General features: G+C 33.6%; 1 protein-coding gene and 1 long non-coding RNA gene across 4 annotated transcripts in view; one reads left to right on the top strand and one right to left on the bottom strand.

The window, feature by feature from the left end:
• Positions 1-8,298, top strand: part of LOC126823608 (1-phosphatidylinositol 4,5-bisphosphate phosphodiesterase eta-2) — a 78,697-nt gene that overhangs the window by 7,755 nt on the left and 62,644 nt on the right. The window contains exon 1 of one of the 3 annotated variants that reach the window (XM_050552536.2): positions 6,777-6,868. The exons of the other annotated variants lie outside the window; for them this stretch is intronic. The gene's annotated coding sequence lies outside the window, so the exon portion shown is untranslated. Of the gene's footprint in view, positions 1-6,776; positions 6,869-8,298 lie in introns of those variants that run through there. 3 annotated transcript variants of the gene reach the window in all.
• LOC126823631 (uncharacterized) lies at positions 1,417-5,890 on the bottom strand. The gene is made up of 3 exons (XR_007681238.2): positions 5,833-5,890; positions 5,134-5,229; positions 1,417-1,611 (listed from the first exon to the last, which is right to left on the bottom strand). It is a non-coding gene; the product is annotated as an uncharacterized LOC126823631 (long non-coding RNA).

Raw genomic sequence — 8,298 nt, 5'->3', positions numbered from 1 at the left:
ATCATAGTTTCAACCTTTGTAAATCATAAAAAAAATTTCCCAAATAAATAATGTAACTGTTCAGATCATAGTTTTAACCTTTGTAAATCATAAAAAGTGAATGATGTAACTCTTCAGATAATAGTTTTAACCTTTGTAAATCATAAAACTTTTCACGAGAGGATGACGTAACTGTTCAGATCATAGTTCATCCACTGTAAATCATAAAACTTTTCCCAGGAACGACAAGTAACTTTGTTCATTTCAACGAACAAAATGAAACGGTACACTTCATCAGATATACATGTAATTTACAATTTGGTACGGCATCTCACAAAAAATCAATCTGGTTAAAACACAGATCCTATTTCGTTTCGTTTTTATAGTTCAAAATTTCGTTTTACTTGTCTTTACTACACTTGTAGTATGGGCCATCGAAAGTATAAAAAAAACCGAAACGAAATATAGATCTGTATTTTAATCAGATTGACAAAAAATATTATATCGGACTAATATTGACCTTGTTAAAAGCAAAATTATACCCAATTCAGTTATTATTGAATGTCGGAAATTAGATTCTTTTGATCTTACAATAAATTATATTACTTGGATGGAAAGAAATGCACACACACGTGCATTTTGCTATAGACAGCTGTTGTACACATATTATAAACAATTACTATTGATTGTTGTGAAGGGGGTTTTATTTCATGACAAAACCCCCCATTAACCCCCAAATGAGTGTTATTTTCCATTCTAATAAACTACCCCATTTCAAATATCCAAATGCAAACAAAGCGAATGGGGAACCAAAATTGAAAACAATTACCTGTTCAAAAGATCAAATAGATTGACTATTCGGTTATATTACTGTGTACTTAAAAGCTCGTCTAAAATGCATAAAGTGAAGTCAAAAGGGCAGACATTAATTTGTAGTTTAAACTACCTTATATTACTTTCACCTTTCCAGGTACGGACTCAAATCTGACATTTATCACCATGTCGTGGCGATAATCTAAAAACAATAATCAACCACTATTTAAGGAGTCTACAGGGGTCATGGCCTTGAAATTTAGGTGGTTTCCAGTCCACCACATAGTTGATCTAATAATGTCAATTAGCTGCTTCACCTGCAATGGTAAAGCTTAATTCTATAATACGCTAATACATGTCCCCACTTTCTCTTTTTTAAGCCTATAAAATGATTTAATTGAGTGGACGCGGTCAACTGGGGTTAATGTTAGACAAATAAAGGGTTAATATTATTCGATTATGTATACAATTGGTGAAAAGGGTGGACATACAACCTCTACGACATGCATAATGTGAGTACCAGTCCCGCTATGTAGTCGACTATTGAAAACCATAATATAATTTGTATTATTTACAAGTAACAGCTCCGCTATCTAGCCGACTATTGAAAGCCATAATATAATTTGTATAATTTACAAGTAACCTCGGTGATTTATTCATGTATTTATCGACAAATATATATTTGATTACATTCTTCAAGAATGTGGTAGAGTTTAATATCCTCAAATGGCTGGTCACATATTCACATATGTATTGAACCACTTTTCCTAATACCATCGTTCACTGTCTGGCGAACCGCTGACTATGTATTTTTTTTACCTGAAAATCAAATTAAAGTTTTAACATTTTTAATGCTTGATTTATGGACGCTAAAAAAAAGGCAAAATCTGACTGACTGTATTCAAATGTATATCTTAGTTGACATAATTTCTAAGATCCGGGGATTTTATATGGGGGCGGAACGAGTCGAATTTATTGTTTTGACATTACCTCCCCTAGACCACCACAAACTTACGGGACATTGACCATTTGTCCCTCTTTAACCAGTTGGATGAAATAGGATGTTTGAATAATTTTAGGGGGTGGTAGCTAACCAAGAGAATACAACGATATTTTTAATATAACGTATGTCAAGACGATTTGCCCTATTAAATATTTATGGTCGATATTTTTCTTCAGTTGTTGACAAAGGTTATTGTCCTTGGTTCATGTTCGTCAGTAGATACGATCAAAATTCCCTTTCACCACCCCGTTTCTTATACCAAATGACACGATATGTGACAGAGTTGAATGTCCTATGTACTAATTTCTGTTGGTGGCTATTATTACCCGGACACTATCTTCCAGTTTCACCAAGTATAGCTTCGGCTGCTGAAACTCAAACGATCCCTCCATTTATCTTTTAAAGATACATTCCCGTGTACAAACTGGGTGATTTGGTGATATATTTGGACTAAAAACATATTGAAACTAATTAAGTTATCATAATTTTGCTTCAAATCCTTCTCAAAACAGTGTAATTGTCAGGGAATACCCCTACTATAAAAAAGTCGATCAAAAGAGGTCATGTTTGTGTCACGTGACTTACCTCTCTCGGTACCTAGCAACGGGTTCGAAGCCGGAGGAGAATTCATTGCATATACAAGACGATGTTGTCTTTAATCGCTGACTATTTATTTCAAATATCGAAGCACAATAAATTCTCGGATTATCCACTGCCCAAGTTTTTTTCCCGTGGTTTTTAACTCAGAAACTGTTGCACCATCAAGTTTATCAACATATACACCAAGAGCTCACTAACGCTGTGAGATTATAGGCAATCTTCGCGTGCTAACTTTGGCGTTACTCGAGCAGACATCACTAATCGTCGGGTTGCCGGTTAGGGAAACCCTTACATTTTTGCCATGTATGCACCCCATTGGTGTTTTTCGTGCAATCCAGTATTTTTCTAGTAAGATTGGATATCTCTACTTTCCATATATACCAAAATTGCCATACTTTTATTGGAAATAAACACCTGATAAATACTTTTCTGGGAAAGTATCTTTAAGAGGTAGCTTACCTGCTAAATCTATTTGTTAGGCCAGCTCATTTTTTTGTCAATTCGCTTAGATGTAAATAAGGTTAGGACAGGTGATTGTTGGCGAGATTGTAGGTTAGGGTAAGCAATGGGGCTTATAGGTTCAGGCTTAGGGTTAGGGTTGGGATTAGCTCTAGCCCTGTTTACATCAGCTCGTGACCTATGACGAAAAATTGAGCTGGCCTTATCATTATCACTAACCGGGCCTTACCCGGATACATCCTTGACAGTTGGAATTCGAAAAAGAGTACACGAAACGACACAAATCTCCCTTACTTTCCTTCAAACTAGTTTAACTGTATTTTGTATGCTTAAAACAGCTGCCCACCCCTGTAGATACTGACGTGAGTGTAACATAATTGACAGAAATCTAAAACCTCTTCGATACAGGATTTCAGTTATTTGGGGATTAAACATGGTAATTTTCACATGAGTTCAATGTTGGGGGTGGGGGAATTTTAACCGTACCGCGGTGTATTCTTCTTCGAACTTGGCTTGAAAAAATCCTGAGATTCTTCTCGACCACGACATCCCAGTGGCTAATATCATAATGCTCGACTGCAGTGGCCTCCCACTTTATTATACTTGGATAGATCTAGAAGTTAATATAAAGTTATGCTAATTCAAAAACGCAATATTTAATTGACGATAATTGGGCATGTACTTTCCGCACGAGACTGAAAACCCAGTTGCCCTTTACAGTAACAATTAGGAAATAACTTTGTTATTTTGTCGTTGCTATTATAGGATAAGATCAATTATTTTAAGATCATGATATGAACTGTAAAACGCTATTGAAAGGTAAAAGGTATAAAAATTTTTTTATCTGGTCAATTAATATAACCAATTACCAATCTGGCTATTCTATTGTTAGTCACATGTAGTACTAATAATATCTCCACTGTTTAATTAAGATATCTCACCTATATGATTGTCACACGGCACGCTCCTTCTTCATTTATCATAATAAATCAATATGCTTGATAATCACCCTTCTTTGTGACAAAGTCTATCCGATATACTGTATTTTTATTATTGATAATTTCATATCTTAATATTTACACAATGAAATGATCAGACTTTTGTCACCTTATTTCAAACTAAAAAAAAACACGTTAATCAAACGAATGCCTTGGTGAGAAACGTATATATATTATAGGCCTACTTGACCAGTTGCTTTAAACTTATTGGTACAGTAGTATTATTTTATGATCGTACTTTGAAATATAAATAGTAAGACATTGTTCATTATCAGAACACAGCTTATTTAAGGAATATTCCAGCTCGATAATTACATCTTTCCAAGCCACTATATTCACAAATATTCCTGGATGTCGTTGTATTCTGTACTTTTTGGTTTGAAAAATTAATTGAAAACCACATATTGCGCCCACGGAGCATTGAGTTATCACCCATGACAATAATTGTCAAGCACTACTTTATAGCTTTTTATCTGTTATATTAACTCCAATAGATGCTTCTATGGCTATTGGTTGATAATATCATAGTGATATCCGGGAAGAACAATTAACGAATGAAAAAAAAACCCCAAAAAACCTTTTTACTTTGTAACATGCCGTATATCTTTATGTTCGTCAGTAGACCCTTGTGGTCGATAAGAATGGTTCAGCGCCACATTGGACTGAATTTGGGTTAGAACAAAGTTTATCAATGATTTATATAGCATTTTTTTTTAGCAATATGAGTAGATTGAGAATTGGTGCTTATTTTTTTAGGAGGCGTTTGGGACACGTGAGGCCCCTTTCTTTCGATCTGCCACGGTGAAATAACTAAATTGATCGTTCACCTCGATATAATCTACAATAGTTTGTTTCTTTATTATCCCCCGATGACAGTGATGCATCTTAGGTTAAAAGAAGGTCTCCACACTTGTAATTTGTCTAAAGATATAACAATGATATAATAACATTGACTTAATATTCAAAGATACCAGTTAGTTGAATAATGAAAAGATAACAAATATGATATAATTATTAATTAAGTATTGATATATCTCCGGTATCTTTATCATGCTGGGTAAGGGAAGATAGACATGGCTATATTAATGCACTTCTTGCATGTCATATAGAATTTCAGTTATTATCAGGAGGGCTGTCAGAATGGGGTCTATTTGAGTAATGAAGTTATATTGTTTCCACGCCACGAAGAGAACGTGGTTATCTTTGTACACGGTCCAAGCAGCCGGCATGTGGCTCGTTAGAACTTGTCATTTGGTCCACTTAAGTAGAGAGTGGGTTTACCTTTCTGCTGTTCTATTGTCTTCACAGAGAGTTGAAATACACACATAGCATTTTATGGCATCTGTTCCATGTAGCAATTGTTGTAGTTGTTAGTTTCTTGTTTTGAAATTGAGGTAAGTCAAATTTCCAGATATAAACTTAATAAAGTGAGATTAGAAATAACTTCGTTCATAAAAAGTTTTAAGAATCGGACGTATATTATGTGAAAATAGTGAAATATTGGAAATAGAAGATGGTGTTTTAAATCCAAGGCAAATCGTCATATGCAAGGTCTATTGTAGTCTAGATAACTGGCCGCGGTGAACGACCAACTTTCTTGTGTAAAGAAACATTTTATTTACTAATATATACTTATGGCCGTTATTGCTTACCTGTAGTTATGTTGATGTCGGGAATTGGTTACTAAAAATTACCGCATGTTGAGCTTTCTATTATAAATATTTAGACAACAGATACGTTTCCTTTGTAATAAGCAACTATTTGTAAGCATTCATGTCCATAACGCCCATAGAATATCACTTGAAATTGGATCTAAGTAAAAGTCAAGGGCAGTGTTTATTCGTGAATCCTATAAAAGTAGTGTTTTATGAGGCTGTACACTATGAAAGTATAACCTAAAACTCACAAACAATAAAGTTCTCTTACCTCGACTATATAACATTAAAATGTAGAATAGAAGTACATGTAATTAAAACTTACATCAAGGATATTAATTATTGCGACAGATGCATTATGTAGTAGTTTATAAGTGTAAAATTCATTTACGACGTACCACCCGTAATCACTCAGGTCATGATAGTCACCCCTGCGTAATGCTATTTTCGTGAATCTTTTTTGTACTGCACAAAGACATATTGTAGTGCTTAATGTATTCATTGTAATTAAAAACTTGTCATTGTTTGTATTGATACATGCTGCAATATCATCAGAGGTTTATCTGACGAGAAAACATTAGAAATAAACCAAGCGTTTCAGTATATTTTGTCAAAACGAGATAGGCTTGTTTGTAACCCAGTTTCTATTACGCTTATTTTGCAGACCTGACAATAACAAGGTTAGTCATCGTTGTGTGCGTTATATTCAATACATTTTGGGTTTTTTGAACGCTATAAGATCGTTTCAAAGGGTACACGTACACTTTTTTCCGCTAATTTGTATATTATGTTTGTTTATTATTGCATTAAATTGGTATCCGAGGTCATTGATAGAACATGGCTAACCTAAAAGTATAAAAATGTTTCACCTACTTCTGAAATGTCATGTAAAAAAAATAATTTTGTTTATGGTCAGATTTAACGAGTTTCTAGTTTGTTATTCCATGGTTATTGTCAACATATTTGCCAAAATTGATTTCTGTTATGAAACAAGAATATTTATGGTTAATACTAGCTTTATAGTAAAAAATAAAAAGACTAGAGACCATTAACACTTTATATTTTGCAGATAAACATTTTTTTTAATTTAAAGAGAGCGCTTTAAGTGGGGCGTGGTCTTTACTTCTAAGCTCCACACCACCTACTCCCACTGTTAAGTCACAAGGTAGGCAACCTATTTACATACCATACAATTATTTACCTGTCTGTACTTAATATCGTTGTAGTCAATCATCATCTACCCACGTGTTGTGTGGTAAACTACTTGTTAAAACCGACTGCCCCTTGTACAGGCAGTTTTATACAGGTTTGTTAGTGAATACAAATGTTATATCTCCATCAGCGCAAAACTTTTAGTTACGGTACGTTATTATTATTACATTATTTATATTAACAATCCTAACATGGTCTTTTCTGTATTTATAATATCTTAATTTTATCATAGTAAAAGGTAATACTGTTCCCGAATATTGTTTCCAATCTAGAGGTGCGTCGGTGAAATTCCAGATAAAGATTCATGATGCATGACCTTAAAGAAAGAGATCAACCTATATGTTTGTATTTTATGACACCGTGTTTGATTGCATCATGGTTCTAAAAAAGTCACGGTTTGTTTTACTGACGATCCCTAAACCACAACAAAATCCAAAATCCAAAGTCAAAAATTCTAAAATAAACACAAGAGTTTATGGAAAACAATTACTGTATTTTTAATCGGAGCTACGGTTTTACAATGCTTCTCTTGTCGTTTTCAAGCACAGTATATTGTAAAAAATTCTAGATTTAATTCGGAGTGATTGGAACGGGAAAATTACTGCACCCTTCTGACTCGTTACCATGAGTGTACCCGGATGCATTGATTGTTTAGCACAACTTTGTTTAGTTTACATAGGTAAAAAAAAGCCCCTTGAACTTTAGTTATCTATCTAATGGCATTGTTCATCTAAGCTTTTCTTTTGTTTTTTACGCGTTCTTAATTTCCATGACAACATACATCGCACAGCCTCTTTTAAAGTCTACAAAGATGAGTATAACTATGTTCATTATAGAACATGATTTTGGGCCCAAAATTCCTAATTTTGATACGTATTGTTTAAAATTGTTTGTTATATTATTGATATGAATTTCAAACGAATGTGATGTCAACAAATACTCCAGTATTTAAACTACTGGGCTCCGGCCGGGTGAATTATGTAATATCCTATCCGTTTGCTTTGACTTCTGAAATGAAGGTCCAAACAATAGCTGCGAGTAGGTATCGGTAGCATTAGATAATGTTGTAAATATTAAACTTTTCATTACAAAAGTGCTACAACAACTTGATATGTGGTTAGCGAACATGAATCGGACCTCATACAACACTCCTAAGGATGCTACTAAATTTCAACAGATCCGTATGTTTAAAACTATGTTTAAAGGAATATACTTTACATCTTGAACAAAATTTCAGTTAACCTATCTGTAAAGATTTGAACAAAGTGGACCAATAAGAGACATTTCGTTTGATTAATGAAAAGAACCCGTCAAAAAACACGTTTCGAATGTGTTAAAAAGTTACAAGATTCTATTGTAAGCCTAGTAAATAAAATTATTTGTGCATATCATGTCAATAACTGGTAATTTTTTAAAACACATGTTGATACATGAACGTTAATTGTTAAAAGGAAGTAGAAATATGTTAATAACACTTGGATTTACAAGTCGCCATTGTTTCCTTTATTTCCTTTGTAACCAGTTAATACGAGCATAAATGATTGGATTTTTATTGTGAAGTATTGTTTTGCAAAGTATA

Source organism: Patella vulgata, chromosome 6 (genome assembly GCF_932274485.2).
Source record: "Patella vulgata chromosome 6, xgPatVulg1.2, whole genome shotgun sequence".
In the NCBI taxonomy this organism is placed as follows: Eukaryota; Metazoa; Mollusca; class Gastropoda; family Patellidae; genus Patella; species Patella vulgata.
The sequence above is the reverse complement of the archived record's forward strand: the minus strand, read 5'-3'. Positions and strand labels throughout refer to the sequence as shown.